A 20,394-nucleotide genomic window follows, 5' to 3' on the forward strand; every position below is an offset into this window, starting at 1 on the left:
GAGCTGCAGGCGACAGACCAACTTCTTTCACTGTGTGCTGACGTTCACGTGCAGCTGAAAATCAGGTTGCACACAGATTTGAGGGAAAAAAAAGGCCAGTTATGTAGTTGTTGTTGCTGCACTATGAATTCTCCGACATGTAGTATTAAACCACGTATAGTATAACTGCCAGTTGGCCCCGCTGCACCATGTGTAAATGAAATATCCACCCAACATTTTAACGTGTTATGGATACAAATGTCTCCATCATAACGGTTGTTATGCAATCACAGGACATTATTCGCCAATGAATATGTAACTGGAGCCTGGCAGCGATCTCTGAGCTTCACTAGGGGCCTCATCTTTGAATTACAGGAGCTAACATTCATCCTTGAACTGCACTGGCATACAGAATAGTTATATTGGAAACTGAAAAGCATACAGTTTATCCAAAGAAATTAATTTCTGAACATCTTCCTAAAGCAACTCTGCAATTAGTTTGATGAAAACAGAATGCATTTGTGAGGGTGCTCCATGACCAACGTACTCTGGCAACATGATCGGTAGCATCATTGTTACATCCCTCTGCACCCTCACTGGCCTTGTCGTGGCCAGTAGCTCCTTTTCAGTGTCTCTAGGTGGTGCGTGAGCTTGGTTGCTTAAACCAGCAACGCTTTATCAGAACAAAACTTTGTTTTTATCATACTGCTGAAGCCTGGTCTCCATTTTCATTTGACCCAAAGTTGGGTCATAACATTTCTGAAGTCTGCAGCCAACCTCGCAGCTATGTGAGACAGAGACACAACAGTGCTGTGGTTTTACATCTTTATTCAAACACCAGCATCATAATCATAAGAACAGTACTATCATGTTGATGATAAGCAGATGTGCTAACATTTGAAATGATGAGATCATCAACCAAAGAAAAGGACAAATGTGAATTTTGACGAATTACTGAAGTCACTGCAATTCATCCTGAGGAGGGCATGAATTTCTGTACATACAACATACTACTGGTGGTGCTGGTGAAAACCGAAGACAGTACGTGTCATTCTCTATTTCACCACGAACGTCGGAAAGAAGATGTCGGGATACGTCACTGGAAAACTACAAATTGTGTTCTGCTGTTAGAAGAAGCCAGACTCATTAGAGTGTATGTTTTCTGAGCCATTAATAACGGTGACAGTGGCCAAGACACTGAAAGTTAAATATGTTAATTTGCTGGTATTGGAAGATGTAAAGTCAGAGCAAAAATCAGCATGTGTCATCCTTTGGGAGACATGAAAAACTTCTCAAAAATAATTGTTGAGCCGCTTTTAGAGAGCACTCAAATGATGGATTTGATTTGGATTGACCATCATTGTCGCTCCAAATGCCACAGTACAAATTCACTTTACATTCAGCCTGATCTCCAAATGTCATGAGCCCAAAGTGAAGTCATGTAATAACTCAGCAATACGGGCCATTTAATACAAATTCAGTCGATTTCTGTAGTAACGGTTTTAGATAGATTACATTCTCCAAGCAAGTTAATCAGTTGCAGATGAATCTTTGGAATTAAATCCACATCCAGCCTGCTATCCTAGCAGGTTTGCCAGAGGTTTCTGGCATACGTATTAGACAACATATTGTGAGTGGACATTAATGAGAAGATGTAACTTCTGAATGACATTTTCCTGGATGAAGAAGCACTGAGGTGTTGCCAAAAATCAGAACCTTGAATATGTAAACTCAAACCTCATGAATAATGTCAACCAGAATTTGACTGATATGAAGTTGCTGAAAACACATGCGCACATATTGGACATAAAACACATGTTGAACTGAACTCCAGGATGACCAAATGAGGAAACAGGGGTCTGACTGTAATATTTTAGTACGCAAGATAACTGCATGAATTAAAGGAGCAGTTCAACAATTTGAAATAGAACAAAATCATTATGTTATTAATATAATCAGGAAGTAATGCACTGGCTAAAACTGAAAATAGTGAAAAAACATGATAAATCTTATTTGAAAATGACACCTCTCAATTTATTTTGGCTTACTTATGTTTTGTAAGTTAAGTGTAGAGAAAGTACATTCACTTGCCACTTTATTAGGTACACCTGTTCAATTGCCTGTTAATACAAATAGCTAATCAGCCAATCACATGGCTGCAATTCAATGTATTTAGGCATGTAGAGGTGATCAAGACAACTTGCGGAACTTCAAACCAAGCATCGGAATGGAGAAGAAAGGGGATTTAAGTGACTTTGAACGTGGTATGGTTGTTGGTGCCAGACGGGCTGGTCTGAATATTTCAGAAACTGATGATCTACTGGGATTTTCACACACAACCATCTCTAGGGTTTACAGAGAATGGTCCGAAAAAGAGAAAATATCCAGTGAGCGGCAGTTGTGTCGATGAAAATGCCTTGTTGATATGAGACGTCAGAGAAGAATGGACAGACTGGCTGGAGATGATTGAAAGGCAACAGTAACTCAAATAACCACTCGTTACAACCAAGGAATGCAGAATACCATATCTGAACACACAACACGTCCAACCTAGAAGAAGATGGGCTACAGCAGCAGAAGACCACACCGGGTGCCACTAATGTCAGCTAAGAACAGGAAACTGAGACTACAGTTCACATAGACTCACTGAAACTAGACAATAGAGGATTGGTAAATTGTTGCCTGGTCTTACGAGTCTTGATTTCAGTTGCAACATTCAGATGTCAGGGTCAGAATTTGGTGTAAACAACATGAAAGCATGGATCCATCCTGCCTTATATCAACGGTTCAGGCTGTTGGTGGTGGTGTAATGGTGTGGGGGATATTGTCTTGGCACACTTTGGGCCAAATTCAGCATGGTTTAAATGCCACAACCTTCCTGAGTATTGTTGCTGACCATGTCCATCCCTTTATGACCACAGAGTACACATCTTCTGACGGCTACTTCCAGCAAGATAATGCACCATGTCACAAAGCTCATATCATCTCAAACTGATTTCTCAAACATGACAATAAGTTCACTGTACTTCAATGGCCTCCACAGTCACCAGATCTCAATCCAATAGACCATCACCTTTGGGATGTGGTGGAACGGGAGATTCTCATCATAGATCATAGACAGAATAAAGGCAGCTCTGAAGGCAAAAGGGGGTCCACATTTTACTAAGGTGTACCTAATAAAGTGGCTGGTGAGTGCATGCAAAAAAGTTTAATAAGCCTTCAGAAGGATTAGTTTGTTAAATTATACCTAATTGACTCTTTCTAATGCGTTTGTTTTGGCTCTCTAGGGTACTATACTTTAACCCAGCGGCATCCTGTTACATATTAAGCCGTGCAAAATCGAGTAGAACAAATGCAATACATTTTCTTCAGTCAGTTTTAGGTTGTAAGTTTCTCAACATTGGAGAAAGCCTGAAAAGCGTGAGAATCAAATTTCCTCCAGTTTCTTTTTTTCCGCAACAAGGGGGGAGATCGAACTGTGAACATAACTTTGACACCCGCATCCAGTCAGTTAGGCTTCATCCATCATTTTCCTCTGTTTGCCATTCAGACACAAGTGCACATAACTATCATCATCAGTGTCAGTCTCGTTAAACATATTGATGAAAACATAATATAAACATGTTTGAATCTGTGCTCCACGGCCCGAAGGAACGGAACGGAACAAAAAAAGAGCAAAAAGAAGAAAAGCACGAAGTGTTTCATAGGGCTTCCATCCAAAATACCTCACAGACCTTTGAGCACATTTCTCTTCAAAATGAGTGCTGCCTGTTGAAATGAAACACCCTTAGTCGTGATCTAAAGACTGAGCTATCTCAGAGTAGAAAAAAAAAAAAAAACATTATATTGGAAGAGGGAGGAACACGCATATGGATTTCTGGCTCACATTTCTCCCAGGACAATGTTGAAAGTGCCACAGGTTTGATGTGTGGGAAAATATGGAGACAGAATGAGGATTTAAATAAGCCACTTCTTACCTGCCTCTGCACTGAAGACAAAAGCCAGACCAGACCCATTATTTGTTCTGAGTGAAGTAAAGCCACAGAAATGCCTGTGCATATGCCATGCTAAACATCTGCTGCAGCAAGCCTTTATGATATCATCCAACAGTCATGCATTTTCATGTGCAACTCAATAAAAAGGAACTATGCAGGCAACAATAAAACGTAGCCCAGTTCATCAACGAATGGATGAGTGATTGGAATTTTCATGACTATCATGATTTATCTAGCAAATAACAGCTTTTCAACACCTGCTCATACTGCTTAGTAAATCAAGTTAAATGGGGCTTGTTTAAACCACTGACCACTGGTTATCTCAAGATATTGCTGTTTCACATAATATTATCACATAACAACGGGTCCCCATTCCCTACTCCTAAGGTGGCTCCCGCATTTCCATGTTTCACTTGGGGTTAGAAAGTGCAGACCTCATTAATTTGACATGATGACGCTATGTAGAAAATCAGGAGGTCATTTTTTTTTTACAGTTCATCTTGTGAGCATGAACGTCTGACCTCAACTTCGCTGTGTACTTAACGTATCCAAAAACAGGCTGAAACAAGGGCAGCTGGACTTTCTTAAAGACTTTTTTCTTTTAACCATCTTTCAGTTCTGCACTGAACTTTAAGAAAGTCTACAAGTCTAGTTGACCATGTTTCTGATTATTTTTCGTTGATATACCATCTCCTGAATGACTAAGAACGTTCATAAATATGAACTAAATAAAAGAACACAGGTTAGAGCAGAGGTCTTCAATGGTTTTCAGTGGCCTAGTGCTATTTGCAAACATTATTACCATCTTGCATTCAATATTAAACTATTCAGATAATACACAGGTTCAAATATTTTATTTACTTCAAACGCAATATATATATGAAATTAAAAGATAAAGATAATAAAACAAAGCAATCTATTTTGGCTGATGGGAACAAGTTGCACTGTTAGCTTCTCTTCAGCTAGTATTGCAGAGTGCTTCTGGATTTCAACTGGGGACTGGCCAATAGCGGCCACCTGAACCCGACAGAGTAATGTGCGGCCTCCTGATTGGCTCAGCAGCGATGGGGGCGGGGCCTACTGTGTACAGGAGGCTTAGATTGACAGTGCACTGTAGAGGCAGCTCAGTGAGTGAAGAGCTGATGATGGCGTCTACTTGTTGGTTGCTAGTTGGTAGCTGACTGCCAGCCTGCTGGTCGGATTTTCAGCTGGACTGGGCTTCTAAATGTGTTTTGCCTCGGATCATGGCACAAGGGATTTTAACATCTTATTCTGTGTATTAATGAATGGTGAAAAACTGCTGCTAGCTCTAATTTAAATAGGACTGCCTTTTTTCACCAAGGAACTGAACAACAAATGTAGTCACTTTTTGGAAAGACAATATGTCCACAGCGCAGAGGAGCAAAAGTGTCGATCATCCTTGCTTACGACATTCTGCACTGACTGTTCTGGCAGCGTCTAGGATTGATTGATGCATGTTGATTATGGTATTCCGAGAGACACTTGAACTTTCCCCGTGTAAATTCCAATTGGGTAATATTAATTTTAACATGGTGTCTTTTTTACACAGTTTGGCCAACACTACAGCCTGTTATTCACATCACGGATATTTTTATGCAAATTATGTCTGTGCGCCATTTGTGAGAGTGGGAGCCTCAACAAACTTATGTCCCAGAACTTCACCAGCACCAATGTGATAGTACAGAGTAAGAGGTTGTAATAAATATGTCAGGTCTACAAAGTATTTACCTCTAGTACTCCAGTGATCGATACTAACTGCTAATCTGCAACTGGTCAGTGGCAATCCATTACACTTTACTGACAAGCTGCACCATCAGAGAAACAAAAACACTGAGACACATCACCGATCATTATTGACTCTAGATCATTACAGTGTTCAGACAGCTGATCCATTTACATTTCCAGGCGGGACCCTGCATTAACAGAACTAGTGGCTAAGTTGGACATCCATCAGACGGCCTTCATTGACAGCCTCTAGCCTAAGCATAATTTAATTTGATGTGGAAATACCTCCATCAAGGCCACTAGGGAGTAGTTTGTCAAACTGCTCTTGAGCTGTTGTGACACAAGCAATGATTAAAGTCTTGCTGGAGGAGGTCCAGGAAATACTACTTTAAAATTATATTAAAGCAGAGTGTGATGACATATATGTTTTTAACCAAATAGCAAGAGTAGTATTTGTAGTAGTTCTTTTTCTTGGATGGATGAAAAGTGGAACATTAGTGGACCCAAAAACAAAGGTAAAGCAAAGGTGTTATAGCTTTGTTTTTAGATCTACCATGAACGAGAAAGGATGTTAGGAACTAATAGTTGCAGCTAATTAAAGGAAAATTCCAGCAGATTGTTTCCTTATGATACCTCTCATGTCCAATCATTATACCAGCTAACTCACCTCTGGTACAGCTACTATTATCAACAGTTTTATGCACTTATACCCGTCAATCAAATTTTTTATTTAAATAGCCCCTTACAATATCCAAAAGTGCTTTACAGCAAAGCCATAAAACAACACATAAAACATAAAAACACAACTGAAAACTGCTGCCGTGGGGTGTTAAAAGCCTTCCAGAAGTACATAAAACGGAAAAGATAAGAATAACAAAATACAACTAAAGACAAGACTGCCCTAGTCTGAATTGAATGCCAGTCTAAAAAAGTAGGTGTCCAGCTTCGATTTAAAAAGATCAGAAGATATTCATTTTTAATCCCTTCGGGAGCATCGTCAGCTATATCTTGCACACATGTATCGTGATTAGTCTCTACATACCTGCTTTAGTCAGATGTGTGTATGTATGACAGATGTATGTTTATCTTGCTCCTCCTGCTGCTCTCTTCCCCTCCTCTCTACCCCGCGGGCCTCAGCAGAGCACATGAGCCGGGTTCTGCTCAAGGTTTCTTCCTGCTGAAATGGAGTTTTTCTTTGCCACTGTCACCTCTGTGCTCGCTCTGCGGGTTTCAGGCTCTGGGTTCTGTAAAGCATCTTGAGACAATTTATATTGTTATTTTTGCTATACAAATAACATTTAACTGAGCTGAACCTGCACATTATAAGCAGTATTTAAAGTCCCCTCAGTAGGATGATTCGCAAAATCAGTTCAGTGGATTGCAGGTTAACCAAATGACACTTGAGCGAGGACAAGATCCTGCAAATACTTCATTCATCCTTGCACCATATTGGCTATAAGTTTTCGTTTACCTGCTATGATGTATTATGACCATATAGTTGCAAATTAGTAGTATTTTTTCCCACCAGTGTCCCCCTGACTAATTTTTCTACAATGACATTTGGACACTTCCATGGTTTTGGACTGACATAAAAGTTTCACAGTTAAAACATTAATGCAAAAAAAGGCAAAAAGTTTAAGTTAAAGGCTTGTGTATGCAAAAGTTCAAGATAAACGTCAATTGTGTGATGTGCATGTTGGTGATTGAAACAGTCAATCACCAAGCTGAAAACTCTAAGACACTATTATGGAACACAATCTTCCACAGCAGCTGGTGTTCATAGACATTGCTGTATGTAGACAGACCAAAAATAGGTGATTTCTCAGAAAACAATTATCCATTAAGAGCAGTGGTCATGATTTAAACCTGGAGAATCATTACATCATCCGGGAGAAGACTGTGTTCCTTTGTGCGACCTATCCTGGCAGAAAAAGTATGTTTGTGAAAAACACAGCAGGTTGAAACATTTTTCTTTCACTGCTCTTGAGTAGAAAGTAATTGAATCAGGTGGGAAAGCGTCATATCTACGAGAAATGCAAATTACGGCTGGTGCGCTGTAGGAGTTTGGCCTTTGCCGTTTTGTTGCCATGTACATCCAAATATTAGCCAAACACAACGAGCGAGGTTTACATAAGACAAAGAAAAAACCAGTGCAATCTCCCTCCAGCAGCTGTCCTCGCATAGCAGTTGAAAGATAGAAAGCAGGGGTGAGAGGATGCTATGAGGAGCTGAGATTAAGAAGTGTGGGTGTGACAGGGGTGTCTGACTGCCTCACAGTTTCCAGCTCCATTTATCATTCTCAGATTCCATATGTAGAATGTGTTAGCTGCAGGGAGGAGAGGAAGGGAGGCCCGGCCCAGACCAGACAGACTCTGATGAATCACCTGCATGCCTCACAAGATTTCTAATAAAATTTGCACTTACAGAAAAAAGCGCAGGTGTCTCACTTGCATGTACCCTCCCTGATACTTTCTAGAAGTGAAAAATAAAAGTCGGCGATGGGTCAGGAGAACACAAACGACTCGAGACTGTTCTGACGTTATTGTTGGTTCATCTGTATTTAAGATTAAATGTAATAATTAAAATCTAGTAGGGTCATCGAACAATTTGTGTATTTAATCGCGATTAATCACATCTTTTCCATAGATAACATGCAATTCATTGTTCATATTTTAAGTGGGTGGACTCAAGTGCTCCAGTGGTGGCTGCTTCACGCCAGGAAGATTTGTTCTTGTCAAGCTTATCTTGAACTCTCCACGGGGAGGTTTGTTCACGTGTTCCATTCACGGCGTTTCTTCGGAATCAATTTTCTTTCCCAAACTAGGAGCCAAAGGTTAAATCATGGACCGCGAGCGCATTAATCAGGTGTCACAAAACTGAACAGCATTAAAAAGAATATTATTGAACCTTTAACTTTGACAACCTTATTGTAGTATTTGCTATCCCATTCAACAAAGCTAACTGATCCACAGACCAGTTAAATGTACATTTACATTTACACAGTCCAGATCCAGCCTCTTCTTGCCAGTTTTTGGAGTGAATAATGGGAACGGCAGCATCGGTAAAGTTCAACAACAGAAACTGAGGTGGGCCATTTCTTTAGACTTGGACTTTAATGATCCACAAGGGAAATCATTTGTTCACAGTAGCTTAGTTGTACATAAAAGAAACACTCTTTAAAAAGACAAGTAAAAAGAAAGATAAAAAATGATTAGATTAAAATAAAATAATTAGTGTTTTAAAAAGAAGTATTATTTACTATGTGTAAAGAATTATGATTGGGATGTAAACTCCAACACCCAGGAGCGTGTCTCCATCAGCCCGTAGAGCCTGGTGGTCCGTATGAGCCCAGGTCTACAACGCACTTCTCACGACACACTCCCTCTGGGGCCCGACGAGCGCACACAGTACATCCATCTTGCTGCCACAGACCTCACGCTCCCCATGAGCACAGACTGCACCGGCGACCTGAACCTCCTCCTCTGCTCTTCCACCTCCAACTCCAGCGAGGCATCCCCAGCACTTATTCTGAAGTTCAGCAGTGCAGGCAAACACAAAAAGTACAGAAAAAAAATAAAAATAAAAACAGCACAAAAAGACAGAAAGGACCAAAAACCACATTGACTGGTCCAAGGCACAGAGAAACAAGAACGAGTCAGACAAAAAACAACCAACAGCACAACAAGAACAACCCAAAAAGGTAAAAATCACAGAGCTGATGACATGCTGCCACTTTTTTATCCTCCTTTCTACTGTGGTCCTCTCTTTTTGTTCAGGCTCTGACACACCAAGCGGGTGACTGGCCAGTTTTTGGCGCCAGGCCGTCACTTTGTGTGTGTGGTACTAGTTTTGTGTGGCTCGCACCAGTGACGCTAGTCCTTTTGCCAGCCTTTCAGGACAATCAGTGTGTTGAGTTGGCAGTGGAAAAAGTTGGGGAAAGAGATCTTTCTGATTGGCTGATTGGTTGCAAGTGGCAACGTACAAGCACATAAAGGAAGAAAGTTCATAGGGCATGCACAGAGGGCTTTTTTTTTTCTAAATGGTTACAACAGTAAGCAAATTGATCCTTCTCCGCACAGACACATGTCAATCACTGCGTCAACTAAACTCAAAATACGTTTTGTGAAACTACTGAATGTAGCATCTGTAAAATACACAAAAGTGGACAAATTATTTTCTGTCATGGTCTCTTTTCTCCAAGAAAGCAGCCCCATCTAAACAGCCCTCCGTGTTTGTGTAAAATCTTGAGCATCTAAGTGTGGGTTTGTGGAGAGTTCGGACAAACAAACCGGTAAAACGCGGTTTAAAATGACGTTTAATAAGCCTGAGTGAAAAGCAGCCGAGCTTCTCTCCTCTGTAATAATGACAGAAAGCTGTTATTAGTGATGATAACATCTCTGAGTCACCAACATTAAATCACACACAGCAGAGGAAGCACACCTGCATGTCGCTACAATCCTGCGGTGTGTGTGTTGTGTTGATGCGTAACTATGGCATTGACACACACACATTTATTTACTGACGTGATCACAATAATATTGTGAATCTCTTTTACTCAATCTGTCTCTCTGCCCATTTTTGATATCATAGACATGACAGAGTTTTAAGGAAACATTTCAATTCGCACATTTTTATTTCTTCTTATAGAAATAATAGTGTGTGGGCAACCAAGCCAAACCAAAGCAGAGACAGGGAGAGAGTGCTCAGACATACCTACAGACATAGAATAGCATTCACATCAATCCAGTTGTCAGCCACCACTACTAATGAACCACTCCCTAAACACCAACCGATGAGGACTTGAGGCCTGGATTGGCCTCTTCACTGAAGACTGATCAAGAGTGAAAGACAATCAAGAGACAGTTACTCATTAAATGTGTTCATTAAATGCAGTAAGGAATGTATGTACAGTGGTGGAAAAAAGTTTTCGGACACCCTTAAAATTTTACACAGACTCAAATATTGTCATGAAATATTTGGGAAAAATCTGTTTTGTGTTTCAAAAGGTGTGGCTGCATCAGACAGACACAAACAAATACAAATTATATTTATTTTGTTTATTGTTTACAAGAAAAACTAACAAAACTAAATTCCTGACAGTTTCAATATGTCAGTTCTCAACATTGTCAGTATGAAAGCCAACAAAGAACAGAGAATGTGTTCAAAACTGAACAGAAACTAAATAAACCATCACATCATCAACTTAATATTTAGTTCTCCTGCCATCAGCAGCAGTAGAGCTCTGTTCCTGGCTGGCATGTTCCCCATGAACCTTTCACACTGTTGATGGGTAACTACTTTTAATTCTTCTAAATTCTTTGGTTTGTGGTTTGAAACAGACCGTTTGATAATCCACCACAGTTTTTCAGTGGGGCTCATGTCCAGGGATTGAACTGGCCACTCTAAGACCTGGAGACTGTGCTCCTGCAGCCAGGTTCAACTGACCCCGGTTGTGTGGCAAAGAGCATTATCTTGTTGAAACATCCAGTTTCTACCGCCATGGAAGAGTGCACGTGCAGAAGGAAGCCTTGCGGTTTGGAGAATGGCAAAATACTTGGCAGAGTTCAATGTGCCGTCACAGACAGTGAGACGACCAACACCAGCAGCACTCATGCATCCCCAAACCATGATACTGTCTCCACCATTTCTGACAGTAGGTATTGTACATGCTGGAGATAATGCTTCCTCTGGCCTACTGCGTACCCTTTCATTAGCAGGAGGAGGATGAAGCTGGGACTGGACTCATCTGACCACAAAATCTTCTTCCAATTCCTGACTGTCCAGTTCTTGTGTGCCGGGCAAACCTCTGTCTCTCATTGATCAGGGACTTCTTGACAGGTGGAACACTGGACACCAGTTTGGTTTGACTAGTGCTGCTGGAGCTCCTGTGATGTTATTCGGTGGTTTTCTCTGCACATGATCAAGATGAGGTCATTTCTTGCTGAAGAGACCAATGGACGCCCAGATCTTGGTTTGTCTTCCAAACCGTTGGTTTGGCTGCATTTCAGCAGAGTGGATCCAACTGCTGAAGGACTGCACCTGCACTTCCTGGTGATCTGGCAGCAGCTGTACCCCTCCTGGCTGAGAATCTGTATCATCAGGAGTGTTTCCTGCGTTAGGTTCCTTGTTTTAGCCATTTTAGTCTCTGAGGAACTTTCAATTGTGTTTTTTAATAAAAAGCACAATATTTTTTTTCATTAGAGGATCACCGGTACCAAAATGACCTAATACTAAAAAATTCTAGTATATCTAGTATTTAATGGCTGATTTAGGATTTATTATTTTGTCTGTGACTGTACTAAAATAAATTGCACTTGAAGAGTTGTTTATGGCCCAACAAAGCTGCTGCACTAGCTTCATTTTTTCAAGCCAGGACGTAACAGCTTTCCCACATCACAAATCAGACTTCAGTCAGTCCAGAGAGGGGTAGAAGTGCATCTAACCAGAGGCTATTCAGTAACTGCTGAAATTAAAAGAATAAACTTGGCATTAGAGTACAACCAATCATAAGCTAACTCAGTCATAGGCTCTAAGTCACAGCACTTCCACACAAATTCAGATCTATTTTTACTTACCCACATGGATTATTCAGTGGTTGAGCTGATCAGTGATTGGATAACCTCCAGAACCACTCAGTATACTTTCCCCCATTGTTTTAAATGTACCTTTGGCTGTCACGGTCAACTAAGACTAATCAGACGACTGCAAGATATTTCTAGATTTCTTACCAGGCCCAGGGTGGCTAATCGTGAGGACCGGGACACTTTCCGGTGGGCCGGTCTTAAGTTTGGGCTTATTATCATTATTACTGTTAATTTAGGGCCGATGTTGATTCATTGTACTAAGTGCGTGTTTCCTCCTACCACTGCCCCTGGGCCGTTTTTTTTTCTTTCTTTTTTTCTTCTCTCAGACGCAGCCTGACGTAACACGTCCGTAAAACACACTGGCTGGCTCTACCCCCAGAAATGCATCAGACCGTTAGCAAAATGAAAAATAAAAAGAGCAAGGCACGAATAAACAGTGTTGGGCAAGTTACTTCCAAAATGTAAAATATTCCATATTACAAGTTACTTGCATTTGAAAGTAATACGTTTCTTTACAATATTACCTTCTGTGTAGAGTAATAAGTTTTACTTTAGTTACTTTCACCAAAATAAATATTTATGACAGGAACTACAAAATTAAGGTGCGCAATATTTTGTCATGGGAAGAGTCCTTTTAATGTTTTCACTTGTATTCTTTTAATCTGCTACAAGTATATGAATGGCAATTTACATTGCATGGCTTTAAAGGTTGTCTTCCGTGAATGATTTTTCCTCAGACACTGAGACTCAAATCTGTAGTGACTTATAATTTTATATATTTCTATCCATATTTTTTCTTAGTTTGGTCATTACCAGTCTCATTTGTGAGTACTGAAAAACATGGAGATGTATTATTGTTTTACTTAACTGTTTAAGTATTCTAAGATGATGTGACAATAACAACCATGAAAATCCCTCTGCAAACACAACTGACTTAACAATTTAAAACTAATTTTAATCATTGAATCATCTGTAACACCACCTGTAGTGTCTCATCTTAAATGAACCATCTGCGGAAATGTGTTTATACCTTAACAACAGGACCATATCATAAGAGATTTGTTTTTACCTCGTCACTTGATCGGACAGGGATTTTGCCGACAAGCTTTTGAAACGCCGGCGACTCAACTGTAGAAAGAGGCAGCGTATCCTCCACGATATACTCAGCCACTGGCCTCCTCACTGATCCTGGGTCAAACATCTTCATCTCTGGTCTGGAGAAATCAAGCTTTCGTTGTTTAGATCTGCTCGCGCCGTCATGTTCCGTATGTTTGCTAGCAGCAGGTCGTTTAGCCTCTAACTCCAGGTGTTTCTTCAGGTTACTTGTACTATTTTTTAGCCGTAGACAGTTCCCTCGGCCTCTAACCAGCAAATAAAGTGCACCTACTGTGAGGTTCTTATCCATTTCTGTGACATATTCAAAATAGTGCGAGTATAACCACTTAGAAAACGTTCAGTTGTTGCCACTTTGCCGTTTTCGTCTTCTTCTTCTTCTGTTGATTTTAAACCGTCTTCTTCTACTCTTTATTTACGGCTGTTGCGCCTGTGTTGTTTTTTTCGAAACTTCCGCCTGTGGGACAGCTCGGATTGTAACGCGTTACCGGACTCAGTAGCTGTAATAATATTACTAAAATATAGTCAGTAACGCGTTATATTCCTCCGTTACTGCCTAAACGTAATATATTACGTTACCCCCAACACTGCGAATAAAAACTATACAAGCGAATACAACAAATACAAGCAGAAATGATGATGATGAAACGGGTAAGGCAAGACGTTCAACAAAATTAAAGTTAGACATGCACCGTTCAAGCTAATTGATTCGCCTGTCAAGTCAGTGAGTTGTGTGGCGTTGTAACATAGCGGATCCTGCCTAACCTGACTTACATAATTGAAATAATATGATGACGCGACGACACATAACTGGGAAACTTTGTCTTGTAGCCTCCCAGAACCATGATGCAGCAGCACCAAACACCAAGAGCCAAGAGTCTGCCACAAGTCTAGTGGGTAGGTAGGATTGCTCATTGAATGAATATTATTAGAATTAATATAACCAAGAGTGTGGTGTAAACCAGGGGCTCTTGGCCTCTGGGCCCAATTTCTTGTCTCTTGAAAAAGTACATGGCTTGGTTTCTAGATGCCACCTTAGTGTTGAAGGCTTTAGTGCTTCATTGGATCGCGTTAGTCTGCATTCAACACACTGGGCTCTCCAATACCTCACTACCTCCATTCACAAAGTGAATTTGTTTCACAAAGTGAATTAATCCCTACACGTCAGTACCATAACCTGCCAAATTCTTTAAAACATTTTTTAATAATAATAATAAATGGTTCATTTATTCACCTGTGCCTATAAGTGGGTCAGAGTTCAGTGTGCATTGAAGAGGTGGAGCTGCAGCCTGGACGCTGAAGTCTGAGTCCTGAGTGAAGCCACTTAAACACGCATTAAGCACTTAAGCATGCATTTGATTCATTAGTGATATGACAAAAAAATAAGTTTTAAGGCACTTAGAAACAATATTCACATGTCATGATCTTGACAGGTTCCATCTGTTTGTGTTTAGTTACTTTGTTTTGTACCATACATACACACCTACACACATGGCTTTCATTGCATCCAACATGTTCATCTCGCACTGATTACTGACAGGCTACTTCACACCTCATACTTTTTTATTGGTTTTTGTAACCATTTGCTATGATTTCAAGTGAAAACATTCTTTATACCTGAGTTTTCTGGTCGGCCCTCCCTTCTTTGTTGTGGCCTAAATGAGCGGCTCTTAATCACAATAACTATTAGAAATCTATTCTATCTATTAGAAAATTGCAGAGATGGAGAAGCAACAGGAAATAGTAAAGTAGAAGCATGTTGCTACCAAACCAATCACAATTCTTACACGTTGTTACGTTACGTGGGGAGGTGCACATCAGGATATGGTGGGGTTAGGGTCTGTGTAGGGTCTGAGCTGTCAACAAGAAGTCAACGTCTAAAATTAGTCTAAAATACCTTTAGTGTGCGCACCACAGCTTATGTGTTAATTTCCTCAACAGAGGAAGTGGAGGCTACGATAGTCAGACTTCACGTCAGTTTCCACATTTGTCAGCGTTTTTTAATTAAGCCTCTGTCACACCAGAAATTTGTCATGTCCCTATGACACTCGTTATGAGGATAAGATGGTGTTTCTGTGATGAACAGACCATACTGTCTGTGTGAAAAGAAAGTCTTAATCAGGACTGTTGACAGTTTATCACCAGTATTTTATTTATTAGTTTAAAACCATTTTCTTTTGACAGTTTGACCAAAATTTACATCATGGCATGCTCAGCTAATTAAAATAATGTCAGTACTCACCTCTTCCTGGTTTTCCTTCCAAGCATGATGCAAAAGTGTGAGTAAGGCCCAATCACCTGTTAAAAGGCTCCTTGAGTAAATCATTGCTTTATGAGGGGTTGAAGTAGAATTGCAGAGAATGTAAACATTTTTGGATCAGGGTTAGGGTGCTTTCTAATCACATGCAGCAGGGAGGGTATATGAGGTGGCCTGTTGTTGGTGTCTGGAGGGCTTTTAATAAACATCACAATTTGTTCTTAGGGTTTTACCTCAGACTCTTGTCTTTCTGTGGAAAACTAGATGCCTCTGTCAGTTACAGAGACCCGAGTTAAAGCAACAGTGGACAACATTTGTCTTCTGTGTCTGACCGTGACAATTATTACAGAAACACTTTAGATGCAGGTGGAGAAATACAGTCCTTCTGACATCTTGCATCTGGGAAGTCCCTCAAGGGTCTTGTCTAAATAAAGTTGAATATCTTTATTAATACTACCACCACTGGAACAGGACCCAGAGTTAAACCAGAAAATGTGAACATTGTGTTTATAATCTTAGTGTTAGTAAATAATCTCCAAGCAACATTTTTAATTGTTAGGTCTTTATTTTTACCTTCCCCAGAGAGCAAGCCCAAAAGCTGTACAGTGAAGGACCAAAAAAATTAAACTTGGCTTTTGAATATTTGTAATTGTGTATAATTTTTAACCCTCAGACATCTGTTTAATTTAGTACCCTCTTGTAGCCTTAGTGGAGAAAAACGTCCATGTCCAAAAACTGCTATAAAAACTTTTTCCTGCATAAATCTCTAAAACTACTTCAGCACTTTACAAAACTACCAAAAATTCACTCATTTAGAGGAATTTTAACCCTTTAAATGCCACTTTAATTATTTGAAGTCACAATTGTTTTCACAAAGAAAACATGAAAAATGAGCTATTTTCCATAAAAAATAATGTGAGACTGATCTGAAAATGTTTTTTCAGATCAGTCTCTGGTATGACCACGGCCATCTAAAATAGAATGGAATAGAATGCCCTTAAATGTCATTTTACTGACTTGATTACATTAGTGGTGTTTTTAAAATAGACAAAAATGTTTCAGTGACTTCCATTATAACTACGTTTTTAATCTCTAAGCCATGACACAATAAAATCATTCATTTGACAATATTAGACTTTCATTTAAGAGAAAATGGTCAAATTTGTCATTTTTAGTGTTCAATACTAAATTCAGCCGTTTCCCCGTTATAGCGCCTATGCATAAAATGTTAATTCATTAGTTTTTGCGCTTGTGTTACTGAACTTAGCGGACTATGATAAAGTGCAGGTATGTGTTTGTGTTTGTGTGTGTGTATTCAAAGTCATACATGCACTCTTTTTCCAAGAAAAAAACATGGCCCTCTCCTCTTACTGCACTTAACTGTGAAGAAAACCCAGCACTTATTGAGTTCATGCACCTGGCTGGAGTCCCGTCACAAACGGTTTAGAGCTTGTTTGTCTGGTCATTTCATTCCTTTAACAACCGAGGAAGATGAAGTTGTTCTTGTATGTGGGAACGGATCAGAATACAAACATTTGGCTTGTAATTCCTAGAGAGAAGCATTCTGCTTCCTCTTCTTCCTGTTCTGACCTTTACAGAACATCTTCATCTTCCTTGGTTGTCAAAGGAATGAAATGACCAGACAACCCATCTCCAAACAGTTTGTGATGGGACTCCAGCCAGGTGCATGAACTCAATAAGTGCTGGGATTTCTTCACAGTTAAGTGCAGTAAGAGAAGAGGGCCATGTTTTTGTTTTCTTGGAAAAAGAGTGCATATTACGGCTTTGAATACACACACACAAACAAAGACACATACACACACCTTAAAATAGCCCCTAAGCTCAATAACACAAGTACAAAAACAATGAAATAACAAACATTTTATGCATAGGCCCTATAATGAGGAAATGGTTGATTTTAGTGTTGAACACTAAAAATGGCAAATTTGACCATTTTCTCACAAATGAAAAACTAATATTACCAAATGAGTGATTTTTAGTAGGGTAGTAAATTTTAAATCGAATGAAACACAAAAACTGATAATGCAATCAAGGCAATATTTTAGATGGTTGTGGTCATACTCAAGACTGATCTGAAGAAAATGCCACCCAACATTAGTTCTGTGGAAAATAGCCCTTAGCCAAAATGACAAAGATTTGCCCAAAATGGACAAAAACGTCCCCAAAGTTGCCTGAGGGTTAAAATTAGATTTTGAAAGAATTCATAAATTTTCTTTCAAATGCAATGTAATCAACAAATTAAATCAATAAAAAGGCAATAAATAAATAATAAATGTATTCATAGGGTAAAAGCCAATTAAAATATTTGAATAATAATAAATGTAATCAATGGGTTTGGTCATTCATTGTGTAACTGTCCAGCTTTTATGGGGCGACGGTGGCAAGGAAAAACTCCCTTTAAGAGGAAGAAACCTTGGGAGGAACCAGGCTCTCTGGTAGTACCCTTCCTCCTAAGGGGGGTGGGAGTGAGGCCTCCAGCTGCTCCTGACCATCGGTGTGTCTTCCTCCCAGGGGGTGAGATGGTGGTGGGGGTGGGTTTGCAGTGTCCCCCAGATGGTCCTCATCTCCATATATCTAACACTTACCTCCTTGGTGTTCGAGGTCCTAGGTCCCCCTCCACATTCACCTACTGAACAACAATGACAGAGACGATTAACACTCTTGTTCTTGTGGTTCGTGGTGCATTCAGGTCCTGGAGTCTCCAGTGTGGATGAGAGACTTAACAACTTACAGTACAACACTGTGTCTCTGTACCTTTCTGAACCTCAGTTCAGGATATCGTGGTGTGGTATACTTACGTGTCTCTTATAAAAAAGTACGTATGCCGACTTTTTCAGGTGTTCACATACAGATGAGCCCACTGTCTCCTCGACCAAAAAGTCGTTGAGTGTGAGCCAGATATCAATCTGCGTGTCTGAGCAGTAGTCTGGATGGATAGCGTCGGCAATATAGTGTCCTACAAGAAAAAAGATCCTTGTTCATATCTTAAGCTATATTTAGCTAAGCCAATAATAAAGGTCTAGGCAAATACTACTAGTCACTAAAATTGTCCCGGAACAAAAGGGAAAAAAAATCTAAATAATAGCATGTAATAATTTGTTCCTGTATAAATGCAATGATCTGGTCAGCAAACCAATATTTCTTAAGTTCCTACTGTTTCTGTGTGGTTGCCTTACCTCGGCATATGTTGCCATAGTGGCCGATGGCGCTGACCAGACTGTAGCAGCCGCCACCCTGAGAAGAAGTAGATGGTTAGATTGATGAAAACACTGGAAACTCAAGTTTACTTTCACAGCTCATCCTGACTTATTCGGTACATTCTGCGTTTTCCTTACTTGGTTAGAGGACACCAGCATGTCCCTCTGAATCTGGACGGGGTCTATCACCTTCTCCAGGGTGTACGCTTCAGTGAAGCGGAAACGCTTCAGGTGCACAATGAGGAAACTGTAGCAAAAAAATACGAACAAGAAGGTTGAATATTTCAAAAGGAAGAGGCTGTTAAGAAGTGTGAAGAACTGTTTTGGAGCATCTTTTGTGGAGAGTTCATTATATGATGAATAGTGTCTCTTACCCTGGCAGGGTGTCCAGGCTGGATTTTCGTCCAGAAATCTTCCCTCCACATTGGCAGCTGCACTCCAAGTCTTCCTCCTTCAGGACATGACAGAAAAGAACAGGATAGGTGTTAGGAACTGCAATAACACCACAAGCACCACGGGATCAGTGATGATGTGAGTGAATGAGGACTGGTGGATCTTACGCTCTGGTAGGCCTTCAGCATTTCCTCGATGGAAGCCCCAGGAACCACATCCAGAGAAATGTTTGTGAATTTCTCACGTGTTGTAGTTTGGGCTCCACACCTGCACATTAAACGAACAATAGATTTAAAATATGAAAAAAATGCATCATTGTATGTCACTCGTCTGACTCTAACAGAGTAAACATGTCCATGATGTTGAAATGTGTTGTCTTACGTCTTGCATGTCCTGCTGTTGTCCATCCAGAACACAAAGTTCTCTTCCACAGGGCAGGTGTATGATGTCCCTAACTGTGCTGCCTCCTCCTTTAAAACAGGGGACAGACCTTGAATCTGGTTCAGGACTGATATCAAGAACTCGTGAGCATCCTGAATTAAAAGAAACACACAGAGGAGTTTATACACTGAGCACACCATCATGAGGTAGAATAACAAAAAAATGTCAGGGGACTCACTTTCTCTTGACCGTCCCTGAACTCGGGATCCTGCAGCGACACTGCTACTTTAAAATTGAGCAGGAGGCGGCATTTCTCTCTTAAATCTGGGGATGCGTGCACATCGTTGATCTGGTTCAGGTGTCTGTGGAAACAATACAAATGTTTTGCTGTTGGTTTGTTCTGTTCTCCAGGTTTAGGGTGAAACATGAGCGTGACACGGTTGTTGTACCTCAGCAGCTCAGCTCCAGGGACTGAGCTCCAGACTGGCTCCATAGACCGGATGCTCGCAAAGAAGTCTTTTAGGGTCAGGAGGCTCTGCAGACAGGAGTTGAGGTAGCACGTCCGCCCAAAGTTTGGAAATCTGAAATAAAAATGAAACGTGTCAAAGCCTTCGTCAACTTCATCACCTCAGAGCTCCCAGACTATAACAGTGATTTGTTAAATCCTCGTCTTGCTATGGTTCTTGTGATGTACTGACCCAAAGTTGGCGACGGCCCCCTTTGTGCAA

The sequence above is a fragment of the Mugil cephalus genome, chromosome 9 (genome assembly GCF_022458985.1).
Source record: "Mugil cephalus isolate CIBA_MC_2020 chromosome 9, CIBA_Mcephalus_1.1, whole genome shotgun sequence".
In the NCBI taxonomy this organism is placed as follows: domain Eukaryota; kingdom Metazoa; phylum Chordata; class Actinopteri; order Mugiliformes; family Mugilidae; genus Mugil; species Mugil cephalus.